At 39.8% G+C, this 20,671-nt stretch overlaps 1 long non-coding RNA gene across 2 annotated transcripts in view; it reads right to left on the bottom strand.

The window, feature by feature from the left end:
• Positions 1–20,671, bottom strand: part of LOC118570698 — a 108,990-nt gene that overhangs the window by 28,485 nt on the left and 59,834 nt on the right. For both annotated transcript variants that reach the window (XR_004943219.1, XR_004943220.1), the window contains 3 exons: positions 19,671–19,851; positions 18,166–18,363; positions 16,503–16,584 (listed from right to left, as the gene is read on the bottom strand). This is a non-coding gene — a long non-coding RNA (uncharacterized LOC118570698). The remainder of the gene's footprint in view (positions 1–16,502; positions 16,585–18,165; positions 18,364–19,670; positions 19,852–20,671) is intronic.

The following is a 20,671-nucleotide window of genomic DNA, read 5'->3' as shown; positions in this document are numbered from 1 at the left end:
CTCATCCATTCTACAAAAGAACACCACAATCATCTAATTTATAGACTATAGACACTGCCTGTTTCCTTACCTTTATAGGGCTATGGTGAATCAAGATACTATGCAAACAAATGCACTGGAAACACCAGATACCACATGCAAAGTCCTATAATTTCCTGGCTTATGAATTGAGGTATGAATTTTTATACTTCTTACCAAAGTCTACTATAACCCCCAAAAATAGGAAATAATAGATTTTTCCATAGATATTTTCTAAGCAGATAAAAATAATGAATGGCATCTGTCAGATCTGTGGAGAATTTTGGCTGGATATGAATGGAGAACACCATTCTATAGCAATGTTATAGTCTAGAAGACAAGTAGAAAGATAACACTTTCTAGCAAATATAGGAATTTCTATGAATTATCTGTCACCTTGAGTAGCTGGTAAGCCTACCTACTTTTTGTTCAAGAAATACCTGCACCTTGAAAAAGTACCCTTCTTGTCTAAATTTCTACTTAATGGAAGAGCCATCTCATGCATCACATCATAAATAAAGATAACAACAATGTGGGTAGAAGACATGACTTTTATGCTTAGCCAAGACTCAAGCATACAGGCAAATCAATACCATCAGCTAAAATTTAACCTAAGTCTTAACAGACTCTGCAGAAGTGTCAGGGAATTCTTGCTTTCTGATGAAGTTAAAACAAGTTCCAGGCTCTGAGCCACAGGGGCCACAACCTTCACACTAGAAAGTTATACTTAAATTATGATGGTCTCCTGTTTTCAAAATACTGAAATTTTGATTGTCCATATTATGGTATTCACTGAGACCGTGAAGGCTTTCTAGCATAGGCTAATAAGGGACCTGGAGCTGTGATTGCTTAGCATTATATCTGAAATAAAACTGCTGCTTTAGGGTGGTATCATCCTACTGTGTTACAGTCTGTGCAAGAGAACATGGGGTATTGACTTAGGATCTGTCCTGCTGCCAGAGTAAATCATGCTGCAAAGCACAGATTTAAAGCTCATGACTCATTGTCAAGGTCAGCTCCCTTTACACACTTGAGCAGATGCTCAGCTTTGAAAAATGCATTTTGTTTCAATCATTATCTTTTTTTTTTTTTTTTTTTTTTTTTTTAGATAGGGACTCTCTACATAGTCTGTCTATTCTGGAACTCACTATGTAAAGTAGGCTGGCCTTGAAGTCAGAGAGATCTGTCTGCCTCTGCTTTCCAAATGCTGGGAATGAAGGCATGCACCATCAAGCCCAGCCATTTTTTAATAATTATCATTTAATCTCAGGATCTAATAAATGTACTTGTATATGTGCATTTATGGTAACTACAGTTTTACCAAACATCCCAACTTGTTAATATACTATATGGGAAATTGACAAAATAATGATAATGACAGCTATCTAGCACAGAAGTGTTAAAGAAATATTAGGAAAGAATAAAGCAGGAAATAGGTGAGGACTTGGTGCCTGTGATGATGTTGAGGAGCAGCAGATGGCAATTGACTCAGGGTGTCAGCCCACCAGGAGGTGAATCTGTGATGGGTGAAACTCAGGCAGGCAAGGCCCTGAGACCACAGACTCCAGAGTGTCTTTGGCTTCTGCTGTGCCTTCACATGTTTGCTGCTGCCATCTTTCTCTGGTATCTGGCATGATGTGAATGGATGTAGGGAGACTTCCACTGTCTGTAATGTAGTGTGTTTATCTCATGCAAATATCCCATTCTACAGGACATTTTTACCTGTGGATTATTACAAAGATGATTTCTTCTTAAGCTGTACTGTCTAATTGTTAATAATAATGTTAGTTTAAATAGAGTTTTGATGATTAAAAATAAATAACAAGGAAATGTTACCCCGCTACAGCCTATAAGTTTCACCTAAGGAGCTACATAGATCACAGTTCAGGTTAATGATTAAGGAAAGCAATTAAGTCCCTGGAGCCAGGCTGGCTCAAATTCTTTTAATCTTAATGTTGGGAGATGTGTTCACAGGTTTCAGAGTGCATCATAGGAGAAACAAAGTTTTGAAAATAACTTAAAGTTAGACTAAGATCTTTTTGCCAAATGGCTTTGAAATGAAAAACCCAAGAAGATAATCTGAAGTTTTAGGAAAAGACGTAGTTAAATGAGGAACTTGTTAAGGTCAGAGAACAAGAATAAAGCAGTCAAATTATCATTAGCTGAAGTGCTCTTTCTTGCTAGGGTTGGTTGATGACCAAAGGTGATGATTAATTCCTTATACCTGTTTTTTGTCCTCAATCTCCTGATATAAAAAACTTTGATGAATGGGTATATACCCTAAAGATTTAAAGTAGAGGTGATTCTTTTTCATATACAAAAGTTTAGATGTATAATTCCTTTAAGATTCCTTATAAGATTACCTGTCAAATAATAAAGTGATTGGTCCTTTCTTTGTAACCACAAATGCAGCCTGTCAATAAAAGAATATCTTGTTTGCTTACACACTGTTAATCTATGACAAGTTGCTTGGGTATAAATGTATGTGGGTTCTTGGGATAATTTGTTTTTAACCTGTAATACATAAAATGTTTAACCGTGTAATAGATATGGAAAACATGCTGGGTTTTTTTACTTGTATTCATTGTAATCATTCACTTGAAAAAGAGAATGTAACCACATTGTAATTTTTATATTTCCTGAAAGATTTTGCTGGGGTATATAAACTATAAGGGAAAGAATAAAGATAGAGTTTAAATTAGTTAGAAGGAAAACATCAAGAATGGGAGAGTTAGAAAGAATTAGAAGGAAAACATCAAGAGAGACAAAAGGAACATTCTGGATAGAGATAAAAGAGAATATAGAATACAGAATCAGAATACAAAAGAAGAATAAAGAAAAGGTTTGAAGGAAACCACCAAGACAGTATGTGAGTGTCTTTTCCCTTTACCCCCTCAGATAAAAAAGTCATAGTAATGGCCAACTCTAAGGATTCCTTTCAGGCCCTGCTCTGCTTGGTTGGAACTGGTCTCCTAGGCGGTGAAATCTCAGATTGTTGCTCAGAGTTAGAGTACATAGCTGGCATGTGTGAGGCCATAGGTTTGATCCCCAGCACAGCCAAGAGAATAAGTAGAAATTAGGCTATCTTCTACTTCTAGACTGAGAGACACATATGTGTAGCTAAGTAAGAAGTGGTATTGCTTTGTTGCAATATTATTTCTTCCTAATATATGTTTATATACTTTATAAATATTCACATTTTTATTAAAGTTGAATAAATGTACTTGAAGATTATTAAAGAGAAAATATAGAACAAAAATTATAAAGTGAAAAATATCTTATAGTTTTAAATATATTTTATAGAAAGCTTATATTGGGGCTGGAGAGATGGCTCAGAGGTTAAGAGTACTGGCTGCTCTTCCAGAGGTCCTGAGTTCAATTCCCAGCAACCACATGGTGGCTCACAACCATCTGTAATGAGATCTGGTGCCCTCTTCTGGCCTGCAGGCAAACACGCAGCCAGAACACTGTATACATAATAAATTTTAAAAATTTTTAAAAGTGATGCTTAGAAAGTTAATATTGGATAATATGTTGATTTCACTCATTCTGTGTACCAAGCCACATAGTTTAAATAGGAAGTGGGGGTAGAAAGGGAGGGAGGAGGAAAAGGGAGAGAACGAGAGATCGTTTGTGTGACACCACAAATTCACTGTGTGCTTGCTTCACTTGGTGCTGACTGAACATCAATCTCTGCTGAGCTCTCTTCTGATGTATCTTGGGATATGGCTAGCTATTGATCAGTCTAGTTATTGCATTGTTTCTCACAAGTCATGTACAGGTTTCCTTTTAACACCTTACACCCTTGTTAGGCACATAAACAATACAAGTGCCAAATGGAAGAAGTGATATTGGTATGTGGTCCAGCATTTCTCAGTTCAGGGTAATTTTGTCCCCAGAGTTTACTGGGCAGTGTCTAGAAACATTGATGTTTGTTACAACTTTAGGTAAGGGTTGAGTGTTTATCCAGTGGATAAGGGCCAAGAATATTGCTAGTTGTCTGTTCAAAAATGTTAGTAAGTGGCAGTGTTGAGAAGCCATGTGGTCCTGTGGGGGAGGCATCTGTAATCAAAAGAGGGACCTGGGGCTGGAGAGATGGCTCAGCAGTTAAGAGCACTGGCTGTTCTTCCAGAGGACCTGGGTTAGATTCCCAGCACCCACATGGCAGCTTACAACTATATGTAATTCCAGTTCCAGAGGATCTGACACCCTCACACCAATGCACATAAAGGTTTTTTTTTAAAAAAAAAAAAAAAAAAAAAACAAAGGAGGGACCTAGAACCTGCAAGATGTGATAGCCAAGATCTGTAGCTCAGCCTCCAGACTTGAATGGTGGCTTCTTACAGGACGTCCTCACACATTTGGCTGTGGCTGAAGGGCATGAAGATACCTCAATCCAGATTTATCGACCCATCAAAGCATGCAATCACCTATGGATCCTTTCCCTCAGGATGAAGTAGCTCACTTAGATGTCTGGGTGATGACTGAGAGATAGCATCTTGGGTGAAGTTGCTCTGTTGTTTTGTGCAGGAAATTGTCACTGACATGGGAAGGAATTTTGAATCAAGCAAGAAATGTTGTGATGGTTTGTCCCTCATGAGTAGCTCCAACTCACACAATTATTACCACCACTTGTGTACATATCTGTCACTTTCCCCTCATCTGTTATATATTTAGAAGATGAAGGAAAATGGATGACATCACTGCACTACTTGGAGGTATCTTGTAACATTTGTGTTACACACTCTGCTGTCAGGACTTATTAATTGGATTACATCTTGACTCTGAAGGAAAGCAAATGGCACATGGGCATCTCAGTTTGGAAGATTATTTCAGGACCTTCTACTCATGAGAATAAATCTGAAATTGTTAAAACAAGGTCTGCTCCTCTCAGTTAGAGCTTTTCCTACACTGCCCAAGTCCTGATTTGAGATGTGCCCTTCCTCCAACACTGAAAGCCTTCTCCTCATCTGCCCTGTGTCAGGAAGTTCACATCTTCACAAGATGGTATAGGAACCAACAACCATGACTGTCACAAGACCCTCCCTCATCCTGACTGGTGCAACCATCAGGACTGCCGTTCTAAAACACTTCCTGCTACACCACAGTATTTAAGTTCTTTCCACTAAACTCTGGGCATCTAAATATAATCTATGGGTAAATCTGATTCTGTGACATGGTGTTTCCAAGCCTGGAACATGCATAGCAGGTGCTGATAAATGATTATATGCGTATCATTCCATTGGCCAGACAAATTATATGGAAGGAAAATGAACTTAAGCTACTTTTCTATGTGGAGGTGAAATGACCAGACTTTTTGAAAAGTGCATATGTTGCCCCCAAATTAATGAATATTTAATAGTGGGGTTTCAGTCAGAAAGACAGTGGGATAGGAAACAGATTCTAGGGTACAGAGGCTTCCTAAGTTTCTGAATTTATTACTCAAAGGTCAAAGTCATGGCTACTCCATGCCTAGACCCTGTTGTCATGAAAAGAACTAAAGCTGAATGTAGTGTGTTGTCTGATACAGAAGCTGTAAAAATGTTCTTGAAAAATAGAAATGTTTTCCTTAGCATATAACTGAAACTGAATGTGTTGGTACATGCTTGAAACCCTACACTTGGGAAGGTGGGGCTGGAAGATCACAAGTTCAAGGCCAGCCTTACCTAAATAGTCAAACCTTGTCTTCAAAAGCAAACAAATAAAATGCAGCTGATCTAACACATATTGCAATGAGACAGCTTAAAAATATATTTAGTTGACTGTTGACAATACAGCTCAATATAGGACAGTAAATTCCTATTCCATATCACATAACACCTGGTCCTATCCTATCAATCCCTTGGTGCCAGTTTCCAATTTCATGTTGCAGAACTTTCGGTTCCTTACTTCATCCTCTCTGAAGAAGCATGAAATGTAAGTGTGTGGCATATAAAATTACCTTCCACAGGTGGCAGAAAACAATGCTCCAAAACTGCACACAAGGTAAACTGTGTTTACCAGGCGGTCCCTCTCCACCTTCTGCCCTGCTCCAGAGACATCATGCTGTGTTAGTCATCTATGTGTGTCATTCCTCTGCAATTCAGATCCACCAGACAAAAAGGGACAGGGACCTTGCAGTGTTTGAAGGACTAGACTTTCTCTCTGGATCACAAGAGTCTTCCTGGCCTCCTCATATTGTTATGCTGAAGTCAAAGAACCGGGGTGGATGTTTCTCTTGATTCCTGGTTGTTGATTCCCACCCTGAAGTGAATGTGTCTTGAACAGTCTCAGGCACAATGTAAGAGGAAAAGCAGGCACCTTTGGTGCTGTTTGCATGCCACTACCGCCCACCCCCAAAACCAGTCTTCCGTGAACTCTAGGATACACAATAATAATTCTCCTTTATGTTAAACCCATTTTCTACCAAGTTTTATTGTTTGAGGCCAACCTTATTCTAAACAATCCAGGACCAAGCCTGTTGAAGGAAAGAACACTCTTCACTTCCTCTCATCCTAACCCTGGCATAACCCACATCATTCCCCAGACCCTGATACTGAGATAACAGTGAACAGATACTTCCTTGCTCATAGAGGAGCCAATTTGAATTACCGTCAGAGCGATTACTGCATCATATTTTCCCAAGACCAGAAAGGAAAAAAAGTCTTTATATATTAAAGGAGGCAAGTGGCGTGAAGCCCGGAGACAAGCTGTTCTTCTTTTTCCACTCCAGACGATGCTCAAATACCAGCCAGCTTCTTTCCAGCAGTTTACACAACATCTGAAAGTCTGAGAGCATGCAGCTCTGGTAGCTGCCTGACGTCTCAGTTGCTGTGAACACTCCATCCTAATCAGGAAGATCTTGATTGGAACTGAATTTGTTCTCTGTGTAGAAATCACTCATGTTCCGAAAGGCACTTTCTCCTATGGTCAAATTAGCTGTGTAAATATTGCAAATAAAAATATGTGTAGGAGCAAGTGGCTTGCAAAAAGGCATTTCCTTACAAATGATCCATGTTACCCCCCCCCCCAAATTCGCATATATCTTGCAAATAAGGGGAGCCTGGGAAACATTAGTATACACAAACAATGAGGGCCTATAAACTGGCTTGGAGTTTAGACCAAATTCTAACCAGTGGAGTTTGTTTGTCAAAAGAAAATATGTAGATGCTGTGGGGAGGAGCTTGGTTCTGCCTCAATTTGATATGCCAGGCTTTGTTGACTCCCAAGTCAGGCCTTACCCTTTCTGAGGAGTGGATGGGGGGGAGACTACTGGGGGAAGGGGCTAGAAAGGAGATGGGGGGATAGAACTGGAGGAGATGGGGGAGGGGAAACTGTGGTTGGTATGTAAAACAAATTTTAAAAATTAATAATAATAAATAAATAAAAGAAAATGTGAGGAAACATGGGGAAGAAACTTGTAAATATATTTTTAAATGCTAAAAAAAAATGGATTTAGAGAAATAAGGAAGGCAGAACTGGAAAAACATGTAGATGAAGGGTCTCCTTGGCTTTTTCCAAAGTCTGTCTTTAACATGGTTCTATCCTATTGCACACAGTTTGCTCATCCTTTCACAGTTTCGTCATAGTGATTTAAATCTGTGCTGTTTGTACAGGAAATACATGAAACATGTCCGAGATCGCTTATTATTATTATTTCAAGCATAAGAAGTTCTTCTCTTATGGTGTTACCTTCTCTTATGAGGACACAAACTGTATTATGGGAGGTTCAAAGACACGCAGATGCACAATGATAAGACCAGGGCATTCTGTTGCTTTCCTCAGGAAATCCCAGACATCCTCTACATCATCAGGACCACAGAACATAAATGAAATTCTGGACCTTGTCTCAATACAAAGAACAAGTCAGTGGGGAATACAGTTGTTCATTTCCCCCCATCTCTGCCCATTGTAACATTCACTTTAGATCTGCTCATTTTATTTTTGTCTAAGAAAATGAAATAAACAAATATAAGTATTCAACCTGCTTCAAACCAAGGAACACTCTGCTTATCTAGCAAAAGTCTCCCAGGCAATGGTGATTGTATTTGGATGCTAAGAATGGCCAGTGAGGATTGGCAGAGTGGCTGTAGGCACATGGGATTCCAACACAGCCTGTCTGTTGCCAGGTCATGAGGAACAAGCACTTGCGATCACATTTAGGATTACTGACTGCTACTTTCTTCAATGTGAGTTAACATATTTAGTGTGCAAATTTTTCTAATAAAGATAATAAACAGTTACTTTTAATTGTTTCCAGGCACAGATTAGGAATAAAAGTTGATTTGTTTTACCTGGTTTAAAAAACAAAAGACTAGTTAATCAGTTAATCATATACCTTTTAAATGTGTGTGTGTGTGTGTGTGTGTGTGTGTGTGTGTGTGTGTGTGTGGTCTATATATTTCTTTATTGTGTGAATACCAAAATAATTACATATTTTTCAAGCAAAGTTGTTGCTTTCAACATCATTCTAGGTGACAAGCAGTGAACTTGTAGCAGAATTAAACCTACTAGAAATAATAATACAGCTATTTATTGTGCATAAAACTCACCCCAAGTAGTTATTAGACCAATATTGCATTTAACTGTAACAAAAAGTAATATTTTAGTTTACAGACCACAACATCATAAATCATGCAAGCTCAAAGGAACTATTAACTACTAAAATATCTATCCTAAAAACCCAGACATCACTAAAATCATATTCTTTACCTGAATAAAACCTCTTTAAAAAGTAGAGATATGTGTATATGTATTTATGTTTTTCAAAAAGACAAAACATAAAGTAGGTGAGTGTGATTGAGACAAGACATTTCCTCCTTAGCCAGATTATATCTTATTTTGATCTGAGTATTTCATCATACCATATCTAGCATCCTCTGCCTTTCTTTTTTTTTTTGGAGCTGAGGATCGAACCCAGGGCCTTGCACTTGCTAGGCAAGCACTTTACCACTGAGCTAAATCCCCAACCCCACTGCCTTTCTTTTTAACCCACAAACCAGAGAATTCTTCACCAATCCTAACCATACACACACACATGCAGAGAGAGAGAGAGAGAGAGAGAGAGAGAGAGAGAGAGAGAGAGGAGAAACACAAATCTTAAAAGATCTTATAATAATAAAATAAAAAAAAAAAAACAGAGCCAGATATTGGGGTGAAAGCTGAAAGATCAGAGAAGCAGAAGAGCCAGCCACTAGCTTACCTCTACAAAATCCTCAGCCTCAAGACAGACAAGTTCCTGGTTCCTCATGTCTCATATACCTTTCTGTGTCCTGCCATATTACTTCCCAAGATCAAAGGCATGAGATCTCAAGTGTTGGGATTAAAGGCATGTGCCACCACACCTGGCTCTATTCCCAGTGTGGCCTTGAACTCACAGAGATCCAGATGGATCTCTGTCTCCCGAGCGGTAGGATTAAGGGTGTCTGCTACCACTGCCTGACCTCTATGTTTAATATAGTGGCTGGCTTTGTCCTCTGATCCCCAGGCAAGCTTTATTGGGGTGCACAATATATCACCACAAGAGAGCAGGCTTTCAAATTATCCAAGATGATTTTGCCCCTGCTTGAGAAAAGTTGCACAGCCTTGCTTGACCCCCATCATTAACTGCTTCTATGTCCCCAAGCCTTTGCACTTTCACTGTCCCCTCTTTCGTCATTCCTTGGTGGCACCTGGGCTTCATGGGTGCCCCTTCCCCTCTCTTCACTGTAGGTCACATACATCCTAATCTATGGCAGTTCAACTCTTACCTATTCTGATTCACAAGAATTAATATTAATGTTCTCTTCCCAAGCACACTGCAGATGTATTGAGAACAAGCCCTCTGGCCCTCCCATAGCAGATAGATGTAAGTTACTAACACTCATGATGCTTCAGTATTTGAAGATAAATGTATTGATCAGCCACAAGATTTGAAAACCCTCTCTCTAGTTCTTTTGCTTAATAATACAAAAGCATAAAAGTGCTCAAAGGTACATCTTTCATATGTTTTTTTTTTTTAAACTAACTAAAGCAGTTCCTTCAGAGAATTGGTATACCATTAAGCAGATGGGAAGGTTTGCTTAGTATCAGCATCTTAGAGACTCTTGAGCCTGACTCTACAGAAGAGCCTCTCACACCCCAACACACATAAAAATAACTTTCAGAGACTGTGCAAACATAGTTGGTCCCACATCCAGAGTTTCTAATGCCATAGATTGGGGGATGATCCTGAGAATCTATACTGTGATGGGTCTTCAAATGGTGGTGATGTTGTGGCTGCACTCTTTGAAGACCAGATCTGTGTGGGAAGTGAGTTTAATTAGTAGACTTCATCTTTAAGTAACAAGGAGAATCATTTTCTGAGCTTGAAGCCCATAGATATTTTGATTCAAATGAAACTGAGGACTTACACAGTCCCTGAGATTTATTTTCGGCTCCACCTGATAAGTTTGTGTACCTTACCACAATCAGAATGTATACACTTTTAGATGTGTTTTGAGAATGTCATACATGAATACTATATGTAATGTCCACCCTACAATTTTCCCTCTTCCTTTCCCCACTAAGTACTTATCAACTATCCAAATACAAGAATCTTCAAAATAAGTGGAATTGACTAAAAAGAAAAAATAAAGTATGAAACAAAATCGGCTTTGTCTTCATCATCTACTTAGTAATATAGATTGTCTTATGAATGTAAGTGACCAAACCCAAAGCATTTGCTCTGTAGCATATGAATGTTTTGACACAGTGCAGAAGCAATTTTATTCCCAAAAAAATGTACCCACTTATCTGGGGAAATAATTGGATTTTAACATGAAAATTTTGTATTATGCTCTAAGAAGTGTTTATTCACTTAAAAATGTTTATTTAGTAGGTATGGGTGCCAGGTAGGCATAAGTTTCAGACGTACTAGTTGCTCAAAGTAACTTTTACAGGCCATGGCTAAATTCAAGTCTCTTCAAGGCTCATAAAGAAAACAGTGGTGGTCCATGACATTTCATGAAGTGGTTTCCTTACCCCACTTCAAGCCTAAAATGTGGCTCATATCTGAATCCTAGCCCTTGGGAGGCCTGAGACAGGCATATCTTGAGTTTGAGACCACCCTGGGCTACATGGCAAGACCTTGTGAAAACAATCACTTCAATAAACAACCACGATAACACAATAGCTTCCCATGGCTGCTTCTCTTTGTTTTCCTTGATGTCTACTGTAAACATAAAGCCAATAAGAGTTACTCAGTAAGAGCAGTTCACAATTAGGTCAAAGTATACGGCTGACTGGCAGGTGCTAGAGAACTGGAGAAGCCACTAGAGTGCAAATACATCTGCTACTGCTCTACAGATAGTGTTTCTTGAGACAAAAACCTATGGCAAGAATCGGGTAGCTAGAAATCAGCACAAAACACCCAATGAGACGACACAGATGGGGGATGCTGTTTCTGGCACTGCCATTGTCAGTGAGGACTTTATGTTTGTTGGGGGTATTAGGGAAAGTTGCAGTGTAGAGTGAGAAAAGAAATCGTTTCTCCCTGAATATGGCACTACTTTGCAAACATGCAAAGAACCTGGCCTTGTTTGCAATCACTCTTGTCTTTTTGGCATCAATTGGACATGTGCTCATCTGACTTTACCACTGAATCCAAGTCCCTTCCTCCTGGGAATGTTATGCTGTGCAAACCCCATGGACAGTAAGATAATGACAAAGTCATCTTGCAATGACTGGTCAAGCCACTTCCAAATGCTTTCCCCTTTGACCCTTCCATGGAAACCTGCAGACCTGTTCTGCACACATGTGAATATGTCATACATGCTCCAAGAAACACAGACAGAAAAGGAAATATTGTGTCTTGCCACTGTTCATACATATTTTAAATAGTTCAGTAGGGTTAGCTCAGCAGTAGAGGAACCTCCTAGGATGCTGGTCCATCCAAAACAAAATGAAAGTATGTTGTATGCTGCAGAATGGAAAGGCTTGAGTAAATTCAAAGAGGGCTATGTATCCTCAATAAATAAATAAATAATAAGTAGCCAGTATCCTACATCTTGGCTTGCAGGCAACAGAAGTGTCTATGACACTAGACAGTATCTTGAGCATAGGAAAACCCCATGGTGACACACTTCCTCCAACAAGGCCACACCTACCCCAATAAAGCCACATCTCCTAATAGTGCCACTCCCTATCAGCTTATAAGGGCCAATTACATTCAAACTACCACATAGGTGCTGACTTCAATGTTTGTGGCTTTTGGAAGTGAGGCATTTACAGTCTAGCACTTACTAGGCAAATACTCCAGCACTGGCTACATTCCCAGCCTTTGAATTGATATTAAACATGATATAAACAAGTCTATTCGAAGAAACTGGAACAAAAGTTTCAATTTACACCTGATATTAGACAAGTATATTCAAAGATATTGAACCAAAAGTTAACTTCTAGGCCAAGCATGATAACGTGTGCCTTTAATCCCAACACATGGTAAGCAGAGACAGGAGGATCTCTGCGAATTGAGAGCAGCTTGGTCTGCATAGTAAGTTCCAGGACAGGCATGACCACATAGAAGAACCCTGTTGCAAAAACAAATAAAAATAAATAAATAATGAAATAAAGAGTGAAGTCCCAAGATGACATATCACATTGGTTCTACACATATCAAACTGTAAAAAAATACTAGGGTATTTACTATTAAGTGTTACTTTTGTGTAGAGCTTTTTCCTCTTAAACATTTCAAACAGAATCTCTTTAACTCAGAATTCTGTTTCAACAGTGTAAATTTCCAAAAATATGAAACTGGACCCACTCATTTTTGCATCTTATAGATAGAACAAAATATAAGTTTAAAGCAGCAGTTCCCGTCCTTCTTAATGCCACCACCCTGTAATACAGTCTTCATGTTGTGGGGACCCCCAGCCATAAAAATATTTTGTTGCCACTTCATAACTCTAATTTTGCCATTATTATAAGTCATAATGTAAATATCTGATGCCAGGAAATCTGATATGTGACTCCTGTGGGGGCTATGACCCATCAGTTGAGAACCACTGGTTTAAAAACAAACTGCTTATAATTTATTACTGACTATGCCATTCTTTCACTGTTAGGGCAAAAGGGCTAAATTCTTTTAATAATGGTGCAAATAGTGCCTACTTCACTGACACATCAGTACAAAATTGTTTTGATTCATGGCAAGAATGCGGGGCACACTCACAGCTACTACCATTTCACCAAACACTGCCATCTCTTGGTAATACACTATGTGCAAATATTTCCTTAACCCAAAAATCATCTCATTTAGCCACAATTGTTTATTAAATTGCAGTACTCAAATCATATAAAATAGCCGGGCAGTGGTGGCGCACACCTTTAATCTCAGCACTCGGGAGGGAGAGGCAGGAGGATCTCTGTGAGTATGAGGCCAGTCTGGTCTACAGAGTGAGTTCCAGGACAGACTTCAAAGCTTCACAGAGAAGCCCTGTCTCGAAGAAAAAAAAAAAAAAAAAAACAGTGTGAGAATTGGGTAGAAAACTTGCTTTTGCCAACATGTCAAAAGAAAGTTCTGATCTTTAAGATGAGCAGAGCTCTATCTATTTTTTCCAACAAAAAAAGTATAGGTGGATGAAATTTGCCAATCACATTGGTCACAATCACAAAATGTATTTGAATTGGCTTCTGACCCCTCATGAAATGTGTCTGCTCAATGAAGGAATACAAAATAAGCAGTGTGCTTCCCATCACCATTGCTGATTGGTTCTCACACATTCAGCCATCCCAATGTTATTACTGCCCCCTTTTTTCCTCCACTCCTAAGGGGGTGTGGGGGGGGGGAGTTACCACCATGGATAGAAAATTGCTTCTGGCATTAATCCTCCAAACTCAGATCAAACAAATGGCTATCAGTAATCTCTTTTGGATTAGCCGCCATCATTCATTTTAGTGCCAGAATGAAAATTCGTGGGGAAATGAGACTCTCTGGCCACGTTCAAAGAAATGTACCTGAGAAGACCTGAGGAGAATGGGAAGCTCTCCTTACTAAAATCACGATTTCATCCAACTTGATTAGAAAGTAAAGACAAGTCCTCTTAAGTTTAGCACAGGCTGTTCCCAGAGGAGTCTTGCCAGAAGGACTCCTGAGTTATCAAACTCAGAATTTCCCCCAATTCCTTCTTTTTCCAGTTTGCTTCTTGTGGTTAACTCCATTACTAACTTATAGCGATAAACACCTGGAGTCTATCAAAGACAAAGAGAGGCTTATTCACCCTGAGCAGAAACAAACTACATAATATAAGACGTGAGCAGGAATATGTTTTTTATGACGTGCCAGCATAAGGGGGATCAAAGGCTAAAGCCAAATAAATAGCAACTGGGCACCAGCAGAGGAAACATAGTTAGACTTTCAAATAATCAAAAACAAACTCAAAGAGCACTAAAACTCCCCACGTTCAGCACTCATGTTTTCTCCCTTTTGATACAGGGCTTAAACCTATCAAGAGTTTTCGGAGCTAATCAATGGAATTAAAGAAGAGTTTCCCCTTTCACCAAGGGTTGTAACATTAACCAAAAGAACTGGTCTGAATAGATCAGCCCTTCCCCTTCCCCCACTCCTGCGCACCCTCTTCATGCCAACTCGCCCCCCCCCCTTCCTCTGAGGGCTTATTATTGAATTTACCTTGGCCACGTTATGGAATTTGCAGGCTGACATTAACCCATTTATTGAGCCGACTCCCCCTTATCTAAAACATCTCTAGGCAAACTCAAACAATCTGTCTGCCATCCACTGATTGGCAGGGCAAATTTTTCCAGGTGGTAAAACCAGCTCCCCTCAAATGACTTGCCAACCTAATTTTTTGCCTGGCAGAATGATTGAAAGAAGACAGGAGCCACCAGTCTTCGCTGCCATGCCTGCTATCTGCAATGTATTAACATAAATAATTCTGAAAGATTAGTAGTATTGGGAGTGTGGGGAGGGGGGAGATAGCTGAAGGGTGGGGAGCCCAGAGCCAAGAGGAGGCCAATATGAGAGCTGAGAATTGACAGGCTCAACCCTGAGGGCAGAGAGGCCCATCTGTATTTGATTTGTCAGGGATTTACATTAGTGAAACTTTAACTCTGCAGATGATACATAAGATTGCACTCACAGAGCAAGCTTATGCAAATACAGCTTCAACTCCCTGGTATGTGGCCCAGACAGTGAATTTGGCAGATTTCATTGAGTCTGGTGGCTGGATCTAATAAATTCATTTACATGAAGGATTAGGACATCTGGAAAAGTAGCTCGGTGGTTTATTGAAACATAAATAACATTAATTGTAAGGTTACAGGTATGCAAAACACTTCATGCAGGCGACACAAAATGCTATAAAGCGGCTTCACTACTCAAATAAAGCAAAGGAGGGGGAAAAAAAAAACTCTTGCTAACATAAACAGAAAAGGTAATTTCCAGGATCCAATTTAAATGTCACTTTAGATAGTGATGCCGGGAGTGAGAGAGCCAGCCCATTTCTTCCTGTCTTTGTGGCGGGGCCTTCTGCGGATCTGAGCCCTGCTGCCCTCGAGATACACATTTCAGCTACTAATTCGCAGCAGCAAGGTAGTAACGTAATTAAATTTATTTCCAGTTAGAAATCCCCAAACTGTCATGCCATTTTGCAGACAGAAAATCATGGTTGAGATCTCAGGCTAGTTCTTCCACAAGTTTATTTTACTACTGTAACGCATCCTTGTGGATGGCCAGTTAATGTCTGATGGAGTTGGTTACCATCAGCGTAATAACAAATTACTCGGAGGAAAATGAGCAAAGATTGATATCATATGATTTAAAAGCTGAGAGAAAGCTCAAGTGGTTTCCAATCATTTGAGTACCTCAAGATTAATTTATAACTTGGTCACCCATTCACATTCTCCTTCATCTTTTATCCCCAAATAAAGAGATGACTTAGTTGTTTAATCACCTCAAATACCTCCTGTCCAAAGCAATAGCAAGCCCTTCCTTTTCAAAGGGCTGTTTTCATTTGAAGTCATTATCCAAAGGCTGACTTTGAGGAGTCATGCAAATGAGGAAGCGGAAGTCTGGCATTCTCTCAGGTATGGAGACTCCTGGGACCTCAATCCAGAAACTGTAGTTGACACAGTCAAGTAAAAAGCTGTTTGATCAAAACTGAAAGAGAACCCTTGGCCAAACTTAACACACACACACACACACACACACACACACGCACACGCACACGCACACGCACACGCACACGCACACGCACACAGCATGAACTGTAGGATTTGATGCGGGGACTGATAGACTTTAGACAAAAAGAATTAAGAGATTTTTCAAATACTGCAGCATATCTTGCATTTCATAGTAAGAAACTGGACAAAATGATTTTTCTTTCTGAAGTAAGCTAATGGAATCAGAAAATGGGACGAATTTTAATGGCCATACACATTTCAGTTCTTGCCATCAGCAAAATAATTCACAGACTATGTAAAATTTTAAAACGGTCACTGGCAGAGTTTCTGTCAGCAGTTAAACGTACCTGGCAGCAGAAATTCGTTCAGTAAAATACACAGCCGCAGCAGAGTTCTCTTCCTCGATGTGGATTTTTTTTGAATGGGATGCTAAAAAGACAAAGATTGTTTTGAAAATAGCTAAATGATAAAGGACATACTACAAAAAGATCAAGTCATGTTTATTAATTCTATGGCTCTCCAAAGAATAGGACATTTAATATGTCCAAGTTTTTATAGGAAAAGTCATTTGACCATGCAGTAATAACTTATGAGGTGCTTATCAGAGAACAGATGGCATAGATTGTCTTAATCTAAGAGGTTTGTCCAATATGCTGCCTAACATCAAACACTTGAAACATCTTTGCTGAAACTAAAAAGCAAACCAAAAGAAAAAAAAATTGTCTATAAGAGGGTCCAGGTAACAGTTTGCTGACAAAGAGAAATGCAGTTATTCTATTAGAACATCCAACCTTGCCGGGCATTGGTGACGTGCACCTTTAATCCCAGCACTCGGGAGGCAGAGGCAGGCAGATCTTTGTGAGTTCGAGGCCAGCCTGGTCTGCAGAGTGAGATCCAGGAAAGGTGCAAAGCTACACAGAGAAAGCCTGTCTCAAACACAAAAGAACACCCAACCTCAGTGGTCAAAGTAATTTTTGGTATAATCAGAGTGGGCCGAACACAACCTGTATACCCAATTAAATCTTTAGAATTATTTAAAAATAGTGTCCATCTGGGGACTGGAAAGATGGCTCAACAGTGAAAAGCATAGGCTGCTCTTCCAGAGGACCATGGTTCAATTCCCATCACCCACCTGGCAGCTCACAACTGTATGTAACTCTAGTTCCAGGAGATTTGACACCCTCATCCAGACATACCCACAGGCAAAACACCAATGCATGTAAAGTAAATAAATAAATTGATAAATCTTTAAAAATTAATCTATCTCAGAAAGTTGCTTTTCTTAGACACTTGCAGAAAGACTAAAATTCAGTCTCACACACCAAATTCACTTGCTTGTGTGTGTATGTATATTTCTAATCAATGGGAAGCTAGGAAAGATAAGAAAATCTCACTGGTTGTCACTAAATCATTGGATGAGGCTCCATCCGTTGAGAGTGCCTTAGCCACATGAATTTTGTGGAAGATAAAGCTATAAAAGACAGTGTATGAAGGTCACAGAGGTCAAACTCCAAGTTTATTTCCTATGGCAAATCAGCTACAGTATTTTTTTAAAGACTAATACCTTTACATTATGTGTATGTATGTGTTTGTGTGGAGGTAGGTTATGTGCATGTGAGTGCAGGTGTCCATGGAGGCCAGAAGAGGGCGTCAGATCCCCCTGGAGCTGAAGTTGCAGGCAGTTGTGAGCCATCTGAGGTGGGTGCTGGGATATAAGCCCTGGTCCTCTGAAAGAGCTGTCTGTGCTTCATCGCTGAGCCAGCCTTCCAGCCCTCAGCTATAGTCTTTGAAGAGATTGCCCGTGGTAAACAAGAGTATATAGTTTAACATAATCCAGACTACAGAACAGCTGTCAAGGACCCTGAGTACTCAAACCTGTTTCCGTGTATCTAAAATGTAATGCAGCTGAACAAGAACAAGGAAGGAGTGGGCTGGCAAAGCGAAAGAGCAGTGTTGGCTGATGACAGGCACGATTCTACTTGGCCACCTCACCGCAGCTAGTTTTGTTACCTCGGGCAACGGGTCGCTCTTTCCTCAGCCACAAAGTGAGCTATCGTTGAGTGCCGGCGGACCTGACAGGACTGCGTCAAGAACCAAGTGGCTCACTAAGCATGTCACACATGGAGCGCCGTGTCTGGCTACTGCCGCAGCCTGAGAGCTCTGGAGGTTGCTTCTATTGCTGGTTGCTTCTCTTATTTCTAGAAGCATCTGGGAAAACAATAGACCATGGAGGGTAATTCATCAAAGCAAATTTAACTACATAAATAAATAGGTAGATAGATAGATAGATAGATAGATAGATAGATAGATAGATGGATGGATACATAGATACATACATAGATACATAGATACATAGATAGATAGATAGATAGATAGATAGATAAATAGATAGATAGATACACACATACATACATAGATACATAGATAGATAGATAGATAGATAGATAGATAGATAGATACATACATACATACATAGATAGATAGATAGATAGATAGATAGATAGATAGATAGATAGATAGATAGATGGATGAATGGATGCATGAATGAACGAACAAAGGAGCAAACAAACAAATAAATAAATGGGCAAATGAATGAATGAATGAATGAATGAATGAATGAATGATCATGGCCACAGGAACAAAAAGAAAAAGAAATGTTTCTTTCCTAAAAAGAAATCTTGAGGTGACTTAGATTGATTTACCAGACATTCTGACTAAGGAAATGTTAAACTTAAGACAGTAATAACAAAAGTAAGAAGAATGGTGTTTGTCAAGGAGGCAAGAAGGTGAGTAAGGACAACTGGCATTCAGGAGAAATGAGGAACGTGGATAACAATTAGAAGTGGTCATGTACATAAAGGCTCCAAAGGGATCTTCAGTGAAGTTTTGGGAGGGAAAAAAATGAGAAGTAATGATGCTTTGTTAAATCCACCAGTCCTTTCAAGCTCAGTTAAAGTCTAGAAAGACGTGTGTGTGTGTGTGTGTGTGTGTGTGTGTGTGTGTGTGTGTGTGTGTGTGTGTTCCCTGGGTCTAGGGCTTCAGACATGCACTTCCACACTTGCCGTTTTATGTGAATGCCCGAGATCCAACCTCAGGTCCTCCTACTTGTGTGATACACACATTATCATCCAAGCCATCATTCCAGCCCTGAGTTCAAGAAAGTTATTTACTTCCGTGACCTCAGTAACTACTTCCTAAATATTCACAAGCATCCTTTTGTTGTCTCCGGAGGAGCAAGCCCATTACAGTTTCCATATGTACTTCAGACACTTCAGGTATCACTAGTCCATGAGCAAATTCACCCTTTGCAATTCTCTCCTAGAGAACACCCCTCCTTGTTTCTCCAAAAATGGCATCACCACAGATAATACCAGGTGCCTGAACTCAGTGACTCTTCCTCTCTTCTGTTTACCTCCTTGGTCATTAAAACAGTAACTCTGATTGACTCCAGCTCTTCCACAAACCCGTATCTTTCCATCATCTTAGCCACTGCCCTGTGCAATCATCTCATTCACCTGTTTAATATCTGCTGGGTCTCTGTTCCTCCTACAAGTTAAAACTGATGTGCTTGGAACATCAAATGCAGCTCTTTCCAGAAAATGATCCGAAGACAAGGCTGGAACACACTTATTTAGCAACTGTTTCGCTAGTCGGTGATGTAGAATGCTTTTGTTCTGGAGACTTTTTCTTCTCCATCTAGGTCAAAAAAAAAAAAAAAAAAAAAAAAGACAAGAGAAAGAATAGCTCACCCATCATATGGTTCCCCACTGAGTCAGTTCATTAAACCCTCCATCACACAACATACCATGGATTTCTCATAACGTGCTCAAACATGTTATTTCCTCTCCCTTTAACTGGCAGACTCCTACCCATCCATCAAGATTCAGCTCAAATGTCACCTGCTCTGCTCAGCCTTTCCTGGCTTTGCAAGGCTACATTTCTCCCGTCCCTGGTGCACACCCCCTCCCCGGTGCACACCCCCTCTCCCCGCTCCCCTTCAGCACTTCTCCTAGCTCTCTGGAGACACACATTTTTCATCTAAATCTCAATAGCTGAAACCTCCGAAGCAAGGCACAATTCACAGAAGGCATTTAGTACATGTCTAATGAAAAATGGAACCCAAAGGTGTCTAAAAATGACAGTTGCACAGGAAGTAGGTAACTAAACAAATACATCCATTAAAATAATACCTTAAAGACAGCTGAACAGAAATCTGTTAAACAAGGAGAGGATTCCCAGGAGCTGTGGTCAAAGCAAGGCATGTTTTCCACTGTGCTGAAATCCCCAGGAGGAAAACAGCTTTGATCCAAAGCATCATTTACTCATGATTCTAACCTTGAGAAACGCTAGTTGAGAGAGAGCCTTCACTCGATAGAACTTGAGTGTTTCATTGTCTAATCTACATCAGTTACCTCTCTTCCCAAAGACTCTCTCGGGCCTTTTCACAGACTTGTGCTTTGTCAAGTTTTCACATTTTCTTCCAAATAGCTCTTGTTCCTACATTTGTGGACAAAGC

The sequence above is a fragment of the Onychomys torridus genome, chromosome 19, assembly GCF_903995425.1.
Source record: "Onychomys torridus chromosome 19, mOncTor1.1, whole genome shotgun sequence".
In the NCBI taxonomy this organism is placed as follows: Eukaryota; Metazoa; Chordata; class Mammalia; order Rodentia; family Cricetidae; genus Onychomys; species Onychomys torridus.
The sequence above is the reverse complement of the archived record's forward strand: the minus strand, read 5'-3'. Positions and strand labels throughout refer to the sequence as shown.